The 8,970-nt window shown below is 34.5% G+C and overlaps 1 long non-coding RNA gene across 1 annotated transcript; it reads left to right on the top strand.

The window, feature by feature from the left end:
* The first annotated feature begins 281 nt into the window (after nt 1-281).
* On the top strand, nt 282-8,455 carry LOC131506191 (uncharacterized). The gene is made up of 6 exons (XR_009258781.1): nt 282-426; nt 2,382-2,445; nt 3,791-3,811; nt 3,887-3,916; nt 5,008-5,124; nt 8,179-8,455. It is a non-coding gene; the product is annotated as an uncharacterized LOC131506191 (long non-coding RNA).
* The last annotated feature ends 515 nt before the right edge of the window (nt 8,456-8,970 follow it).

The following is an 8,970-nucleotide window of genomic DNA, read 5'->3' as shown; positions in this document are numbered from 1 at the left end:
TTTGGCATTGAGTAGTTCTATTTCAGACATATATTTGTTGGAATAAGGTAGATGGTGTTCCAAAGAAAGTTTTTTTCCATTTCCATCATTTTACATTTGATTGACTCTTTTGCCTAACTTTTCCTTTTGTCTTATTTACAAATGCCTAGACTAGCACTGAGATTCTTACTGAATGGATCCATTTGTTTCCTGGCCATCTGCTTTACAACCTTCTATTGTGAATCACTGTGTTCTGTTTATCTTGGTTTCTATGGGGACAGATTTTCGGCATTATTTTCAGTTTTATAATATGATCTCATATTTGACATGATTTAGAATAACACATGGAAGATTAGTGTATTTAAATCAGTTCTCAGGAAAAGCACATCATCTCTCAGGGCTTCAGAATTTCAGCCTCTGACTCTTGAGTCTTATCTTGGATATCAGGTAATATATTCATGTACAATCAAATATGATGTCTTATTTTTATCTTTTTTGCTACAATCAGTTGAAAACCATTTATAAAATGTATATTACTGACTGATAATTTGTCGTAAAGAAACAATTGAAAGACATAATAACCTGATATGAGGATCTAAATTTGAGTTCAGGATTTCAGTGCCTCTGAATTGACAGCAATGATTGTATAAAGAGAATGATGTGGAAAATAGAAGAGATATGGTCCATCACCTCTGCTGGTGGGATTTTCTAAAAGCCTTTTTATTTCTTTGACTAAATATGTGACATTGACTTTGTTAATAATTACTTTTACCTTTAGCTTAAAGTTGGAGTTTAAATTTCATGAGAAAATGAATTCTTGAATACTGTCAGCTCTCCTTTGGAAATGTGTGTATTTCAAAGGTTTAAGTAATCTTTTTTAAAATATTACTTTATTCCCAGCATTAATTCATTGTCCATAACATTTTCTTTGTTCTTTTCATCATTCAAAATAGTTGTTTTTCTGCATCACTAACATGGCATAAAGGACTATTTAATTTAATAATTTCTTTCATTTAACTCCTTTTCATTTTAATCATAATTTGGCTTAAAAAAGTTTATACTATGTATCATTGTGTTCCTTGAGAAATATTTTTTCAAAAGCCCACCTCTGTCTATCTATCATCTATCTATCATTCTATGTATTATCTATCATTCTGTGTATCTATTATCTATCTATCATCTATCTCTATGCAAGACTGCCTTCTGCAAATTTCTCTCAATCCTCTACTTTCAACAAAATGCCAGTAATAACACTAAAAGTTACACCCTATATTGTATCATATGACTGAATATTTGGTTTAACTAGTAGATGATAGAAAAACTTCACCAAGAAGATTTAATTTTTATAATTTGTTTAATGTAATGTAACAGTTCTGGTTTAAACCAATAACGCCAAATAAGCAGTTAGGAACATGGAAAATGCCATCAGCCTTAGTTCTATTTCATATGTTCAATATTTAGAGTTATTTAGCAGAAAAACAGTCTCTTCCATCACTAGACATAAGTTGTTACTATTTGTTCTGCCTAAACTGGTGGCTTCAAAAAAAAAAAAAAGACAATACCTATTATTTATTTTATAGTTTGAAAATGTTTTTATTTATATGTCTTCAATTCAGAAATAAGTAATCTATTTTCTTTCTTTTTCAACAGCAGTAAAATTGTGCTCACTTGCATAGAGAGAATTACAAACCAATACCAAATAATCTGAGATAGCATTAATTTGGTTAAAGAAGAAAATTTGGAGAAGCATATCGTTTTTACAAATTCAATTTGTCAAAGTATCTACAGATGTTCTCCCTGAAACTTCTTTTCAAATTGATTTTTCTCTGCCAGGTATCATTCATGCTCTAATACCGGGGTCACATCATCTGCACCATTCTCAAGCCAGGAACCTGGCTCATTTTCCTGCACTCTGTTATAAAATCAGTCCCTGTTGCTTGCCTTTTTTCCTTCTAAACATTTCTTTAAACACTGCCTTAACTCTCTTCCTGTCATTCTGTGGACCCTATAATCTCACAACAATCTAAGGAGCCAGTCTGTTTCCATCAGTGTCCCCCTTACATGCTGAGTGATGTCATTTCCAACAAGCAATCCTCTCTCTCGTTTGTGTCCCTTGGCTGGTTCCCAGCACCTCTCCTTACTTATCCTATATAGCCTAGCACAATTTTCACTTTTGCTTTACTTTAATGCCCCCATCCTCTTGGTCTGTTCAAGATGTCCCTTTTGAGTGTTTCCATAGCCCTTACTATTTCCATATCATGGTGCTTATCTTTACTAATCAAGGTCCCCACCAGTCTCTAAGGTTCCCTGATGTCAGGCAATGTGTTTCAATTGTCTTTGCATTTCCAGTATTATAAATATAAGAATGAATGTGCTACTGATTTTCACATATGCTTTCACAGGACTCAGCCAAATATGAAGATCCTTGTCTTTGCCTTTATCATGGCTCTCATGGTTGCCATGATCGTAAGTATATCCGGGAATTTTGAAGAATATGTTTTTAGTAGTTATCCAAGGATTCTCCTTATTGTATTTTCACCTATGTTTGCATTTTCCTGAACATGGCTTTAACAATTTTAAAGTTTTTATATGGGCATTTTCATTTAATCAATCTAAATATGTTCATTAAGGATTTACAATAAATCTTGAGTACACACACTAAACTAACATGGACACTCAAATGTAATCAATTTAATGTAAAAATAAAAATTTTTAAAGAGCTTCATAAAGATGTGGGACTGAGAAGCTAATAAAAGACATTTAAATATTATAAGGTCTACGCCAAACAAATTTCAGGACCTCCTGCCTGTATTGTCATTTACTTGTGTGTCACCAGGTAAAACTGCCCTGTTAGAAGCTTTCTTCTTCTTCCACTTCTTCCTTTTCCTCTACCTCCTCCCTTTCCTCCTCCATCTTCTAACCTCCTTCTTCTCCTCCTTCCCCTTTTGCTCTTCAGCCCTCTCCTTTCCTCCTTGTCTTCTTACTCTACCTACACCCCTCCTGATTCCCCTGCTCCTTTTTCACTTCCTTCTCCTCCTCCTTTTCCTCCTAACGTCTTCAGTCCCCTCTCTCTTTTCCTCTTCATCAGCCTCCTCCTTATGTTCTTCCCCTCATCCTCCCTCTCTTCTTCCTCTTACTCCTCCTTCATATCCTCCTCATTGTCCTCCCTCTATCTTTTTTTTTTTTATTATTCTTTTCAAATTAATGGTCCCTTTTGCTTTGGTATTCTTTGTGTCTAGTTACAGAGAAATTCATCAAGAAATAATAATACTTTTCCAACTAATCCGACAAAGTCTAGTGGATGTTTCAAAAAGATTGTGTATGGCATCACAGTAAATTTATTTTTTGTAAAATGACAGAAGTTGGAAAAAAAAAATTCAAGAATAGAGAAAAACATAATACCAGACTCTATTAATAATCACATAAAACATTTTCATATAAGTAGCTCTTAACCTACATGAAACATATCTGTTAAAAACATTGTTTTAAACAAGTCCAAAGTATAGCTTTTCAATTTCTCTACCATTCATACATGACTGGTATTTCTTCCTTTCACACACGCACACAAAATTGGGCAAGTGTGAGTTGATATTAGGATGTAATAAATTAACTATAACAAAACCTACTCTTCATTCATTTTAAAGATGTCATTAGACAACTACAACAACAACAAAAACTAGTTTAGTGTATCAGCAACTAAGACTTTGTCTTCATTATGTTTAATCATAATTATGGCAGCTTGGTGCATTTTTACACTCAATTTGGAGTTATAAAATGAAGGTGTTCATTATTATTTTTTCTTTTTTCCCAGGGAGCTGATTCATCTGAAGAGGTAAGACACTTTCATTCACTGGTAAACTTGATAATTAACCATGTATTAACATTTTAATTTGTTTTTTTTTTTTAGCAGAAACATGGAAGGTATCCTCCATGGTTTGTGAGTATTCCCTTGATAATGTGGTATTGTACAGACATATTCTGTTCGTGAATATTTATTCTATGAGAAGAATCAATACTCATCTCTGAATCATCTCCATATAATTAATGATTAAAGTACACATTGATTTTACTTATTTATGATACACTGGTAAAAGACCCCAAGTCTTGTGCAACTAGTAACAATTAAATGGAAACTTGTAAGGCCACCCTGAAGAAGCCAACTATTCTCTTGATACTTAAGTATCTCTGTCTGACAAATAATTGCATTGGCCAGAAAAAGAGCTAAAATTGTAATTCTTTTAAGTACAATACATGCCTAATGGAGCATAGAGGCTGCTAATAACATGTATGAAGTGGTGTCTCCACCCTCTGATTCTTTTGGAGAGTGATAAAGTCATTAGGTTAAGTTAAATGACCATGTTAAGTAAGATAGAAAACCTCAGTTACTTAACATTTTTCTTAGTAAAATGTACTATTGATATCCCTTATTATTTTGACATGTCATATCAGTGAGATAAGGTCTCAAAAATTCTTAGTAATATAATAAATAGATAAATTGGCACCAAAATTGGCCAATTGGCACCAAATAAAAAGAATTAGAAGAGAGATGAGGGACATTTGGATTAACAGAGTTAATATTAAAGAATATGGGACTACTAAGAGAGAGGAGGCTTATTGTAAGTCAAAAGTCAAAGTAGCAGCCCAACCTGACCTGGATTAGTAACTTTCCTTCTCCCTGGAATATTCAAGGGGGTAGGAAGCTTGAAGTAGGAGCTTGAAGGTAATATTATAAAGAATTTGGAAACCTTTTGTAAGTGGTTGGCTATAATCAATGGCCCCACATGTATTATGAAATGGCAAATTGTCAACAAACAGTAAAAAGTAAATGTTTTATCATTTTTATCTTCTTCTAAACATTTAAAAAAGGGAAGCCTAACCCAAGTTTAAAAAAAAACAATCATGTAGATGATGTATAAGTTCCTACCAACATTAACAACCTAAGTTTTTAATGAAAATTATTGTGAAATAGGTTTACACGGTCATTGTCTCAATTCTCTGCAATTGTCCCTTTATTTTGTTTCTATCTAGAGATGGTATTTAAATCAGCCACGTCAATATCCTTGGATACTTCCAATAAATGACCTACCAGTTCCTTATCCACCTCCTTTCAATTTTGCTCCGTAATCCCAGGATATGATTCCAGAGGTAAATTGGGTCTAGTAACATTTTATATTCTTCAGAACTATCAATGGTGACATGAAAACAAGAAAAAACAAAAGCCAGGTATTAAACCAAAAGCAGCCCCAGTTGCTGGTGTGGCTCTCCTAAAATGTAAGTTATTTACTAACATGTTTCCAAAAGAAATCTTCTGACCTGTTATGGTTAAGGGCTGGGATGTGAGAATGGGAACACCATTATCTTCGTCCTGCTTATGATAATTACTGTTTCATGACCTTGAGCTATTCCTAATCTTTCCTAATCTTCATTTTCTCATGGACAAAACAGGTATTATGATGATATTGAGCCAATTCATTGAATTGGTGAAACTATTAAAACACATTTCATAAACGACCTTGGTCAGAATTGTTATAATTGCAGGTGGCAGGCTGTTCTGCCCCTAAATCTGTGCCTAATATTATTTAAAACGTTTTCTTGGGGCTCCTGGGTGGCTCAGTCGGTTAAGCGTCCGACTTCAGCTCAGGTCACGATCCCATGGTCCGTGAGTTCGAGCCCGGTGTCTGGCTCTGTGCTAACAGCTCAGAGCCTGGAGCCTGCTTCCGATTCTGTGTCTCCCTCTCTCTCTGCCCCTCCCCCGTTCATGCTCTGTCTCTCTCTGTCTCAAAAATAAATAAACGTTAAAAAAAAATTTTTTAAAAACCGTTTTCTTCTAAAATTTAATCTTTATAGCAGCTGTATCAATTGTCAGAAAGTTAGTGTCTGAGGCCACACCCTGACCTATACAATCAGAACCTATATTTTTATAAGATTCATAACACAATAAAGTTTGAAACTTTTCCTTGGGGATTCTGAAAAGCAATAGGATAGGGACAACTGGTCGAATATAATGCCAACAAGAAGGAAAGGAGATATTACCAATTTGCTTTTAGAATGTCAATTTTATCTAACTCAACATTGAATGTTATGAACTCTATGAATGATTCAATATTTCACCATAAAATTAAGCAATATTTTGGGGGAAAAATAAGACTGCCCTACATTTCAGAGTAAAAATAGTTCCCAAGGATTTGAATTATAATTAAGTGCACATGGGGTTTTCATTCAAATTTAATTCCCTATTGCCATTAAAGATAGGGCAAAGAATCTGAACTTGACTCCCTAACCATTAGGTAATAGATGAATAATATTTGATCAAGGAAGGATATATTAAAATATCTTTTGGGAGATGGGGTGCCTGGGTGGCTCAGTCAGTTAAGCCACTGACTCTTGATTTCAGTTCAAGTCATGATCTCACGGTTCGTGAGTTCAAGCCCCATGTCTGGCACTGCACTGACAGTACGAACACACTCTCTCCCTCTCTCTGCCCCTCCCCTGCTCATGCTCTGTCCATCTCTCTCAAAATAAATAAATAAACTTAAAAGAAATTTAAGTAATTAAATAAAATATTGTTTGGGAGAGATTAACATGGATGAAACGAGTAGGCTATAGTTATACTGAAGGGTGGAGAGACAGAAATAGGTCGGTGATAGAAAGAGTCTGCATGAAATATGAGAAAGAGACCCTTAGTAAAGGCAATCAACAGATTTGATGATAAGTTGAATGAAAGACTAAATCAAGGAAGGATTAAAAAAAATGGATGAAGTTGTCAACATTGCATTAGCAAGCAAAAGTGCTCAGCAATATTCCTTTCAGAAAGACAGTGCTCTGCTGTTTCCCATCTGTTTCTTGGCTTTGGTTGTTGTTGTTGTTGGTGGTGGTGGTGGTGGTGGTGGTGTTTTCCCTCAGGGAATTTTGCCGTGTGCCTATGTTTTGCTTGGTCTAAGTAGGGAATGTTAAAAATACTCTGGTTATGTTAAGTGTGAAATCATAGTATTCAGATTGAAAAGTGACTAGGGAACAAAAAAGAAAAAAATTCATTTAATCAATTTTTCAATAATGATTCAATATTCCTTAACCCCCTAAAGTACCAAGAAATGTAATTACTTAGTATGTAATTAGTTTGCAGAGTAAATTTGAAGATATGGAAATCAAGGAGTTCTTTAAAAGATTGAAAGAAACAATTGGAAATATATACAAATCCTTCTGTCATTATTTGAGAAAATAAGGTTTGAAATGAAATTCATGTTCATTCAGGCATGGGCTATTAATTGACCAGATCACGAGCAACAGTGAGACAGCCATTAGAGATATAAATACCATTAGCCAGAATCTCTGCACTCCACAGCTCATTATCTAGTTTTAAAGATGGATGTAAAAAAACACACAGAAAGAAAGTATTTCATTTCAGAAAGAAGTATTTGGGCCTATTTTACCAGCAGGTCTATAGCAGCTGGAGAGAGAGGAATCTAGATAGACAATGAAGAAGGCCATTGAGAAACTACCAAAATAATTTAGGACAAGATATAAGAGCTTAAGGGGGAAAAAAAAACCTAATCGAGATGGTAGCAATTTACTCTAAAGCAGAGTCTGATTATATAAGTATTTGAGAATAATTCTAGTCAGCTTTTCTCTGTGGATGATTTTAACCAAGGCCCAGTTTTTGGTAAGGATCTTGTGTCATGTCAAATCAAAGCAAACCCAAACTTAGTTAAGGAAAGACTTTATTCAGAACAAATCCATTGCCTAAATGAGGAGAATGCTTAAATCTCAGAAATCTGCCAAGTGTCTCAAAATCCAACAGAGAAACCTTTTCTTTCACTGCCTAAAGAGAAGTAAGCAAAGATCAGCAGAAACTTTTGAAGGGAGCTTGGGTAAGCAGGGGAAACCAGTAGGATCTGAGAGAAAGTGTGCACTGTGGTTAGCTGATTCTCAGGGTAAGTTGATAAGGGGGCACGCTCCATCCTTACTGCTTCTTCAGACTTGGGCTAAACAGAGCTCAGAGCCTATAGGAAGGAGAGAAGCCTCTTAAGCCTCTAATCCAGACCAAGCAAAGGGTAACAAATGGGCAACTGTGAACACCTGGTCAGTCACAGAGGAATATATTTAGATACAAATCAAAAAACAAGAAAGCATAAGGGTATTAGCAATGACTTGATCTGTAGTTCAAATTTAATAAAAAGAATGTTTTCTCTTTATCCACAGGCTTGGTGGAAAGTCTTATTTGCTGTCTTTCCTGATGATTCTTCCTATTCAAAAGTCCTTTACCCACCTAGCAAAATTTTGTAGCCCGGGTATAATGAATACACCCAAAGTACTTTTAAAATCATGTGAAAAGTAATTAAAACACTACAGTTTTACTTTTATTATGGTATGTAGTATATCAGAATTTAAAAATAATGGAGCCATCAGTAAATTCTGGCTTTTCAAAATAAAAAAGAAGTCCAATCAAATAGTGTTACATGAGCAACACGACCTGAGATCAATGTTCAATATTTTTAAAGCAAAAGTAATGGTAGTCTCTGAACTCTTTGAAATTTCCCTTTTTTTTTCTGTGTTAATTGCATTCATAAAATTGGTCTAAAAACTCATCACCCATAATAAATTGATTGATCAAGCATGTACTGGTTCTCCCATTGTATTTGGTTCCATGGGTTGCCATAACAGATTTTCAAAACTCGTGGCTAAAAACAACAGAAATTTATGCTCTCATAGAACTGTTGGAAAAGACTTGCTCTTTCTGACAGGGCAAAATCTTTCCTCAACTCTACATACTTTCTAGCAACTTACTGGCAATCCTAAAATTCCATGGTTTGTAAATTCATGATTTCAATCTGTTTCTCTTATCTCAAATCTATCTTCTCTTTCTCTCTCTCTCTCTCTCTCTCTCTCTATATATATATATATATATATATACACATATCTTCTTATAAAGACAGCAGTCAAATGGATAGCAGTCAAATTTAGTGCCCACTCCACTCTAGTGTGAACTTCTCC

Source organism: Neofelis nebulosa, chromosome 3, assembly GCF_028018385.1.
Source record: "Neofelis nebulosa isolate mNeoNeb1 chromosome 3, mNeoNeb1.pri, whole genome shotgun sequence".
In the NCBI taxonomy this organism is placed as follows: domain Eukaryota; kingdom Metazoa; phylum Chordata; class Mammalia; order Carnivora; family Felidae; genus Neofelis; species Neofelis nebulosa.
The sequence above is the reverse complement of the archived record's forward strand: the minus strand, read 5'-3'. Positions and strand labels throughout refer to the sequence as shown.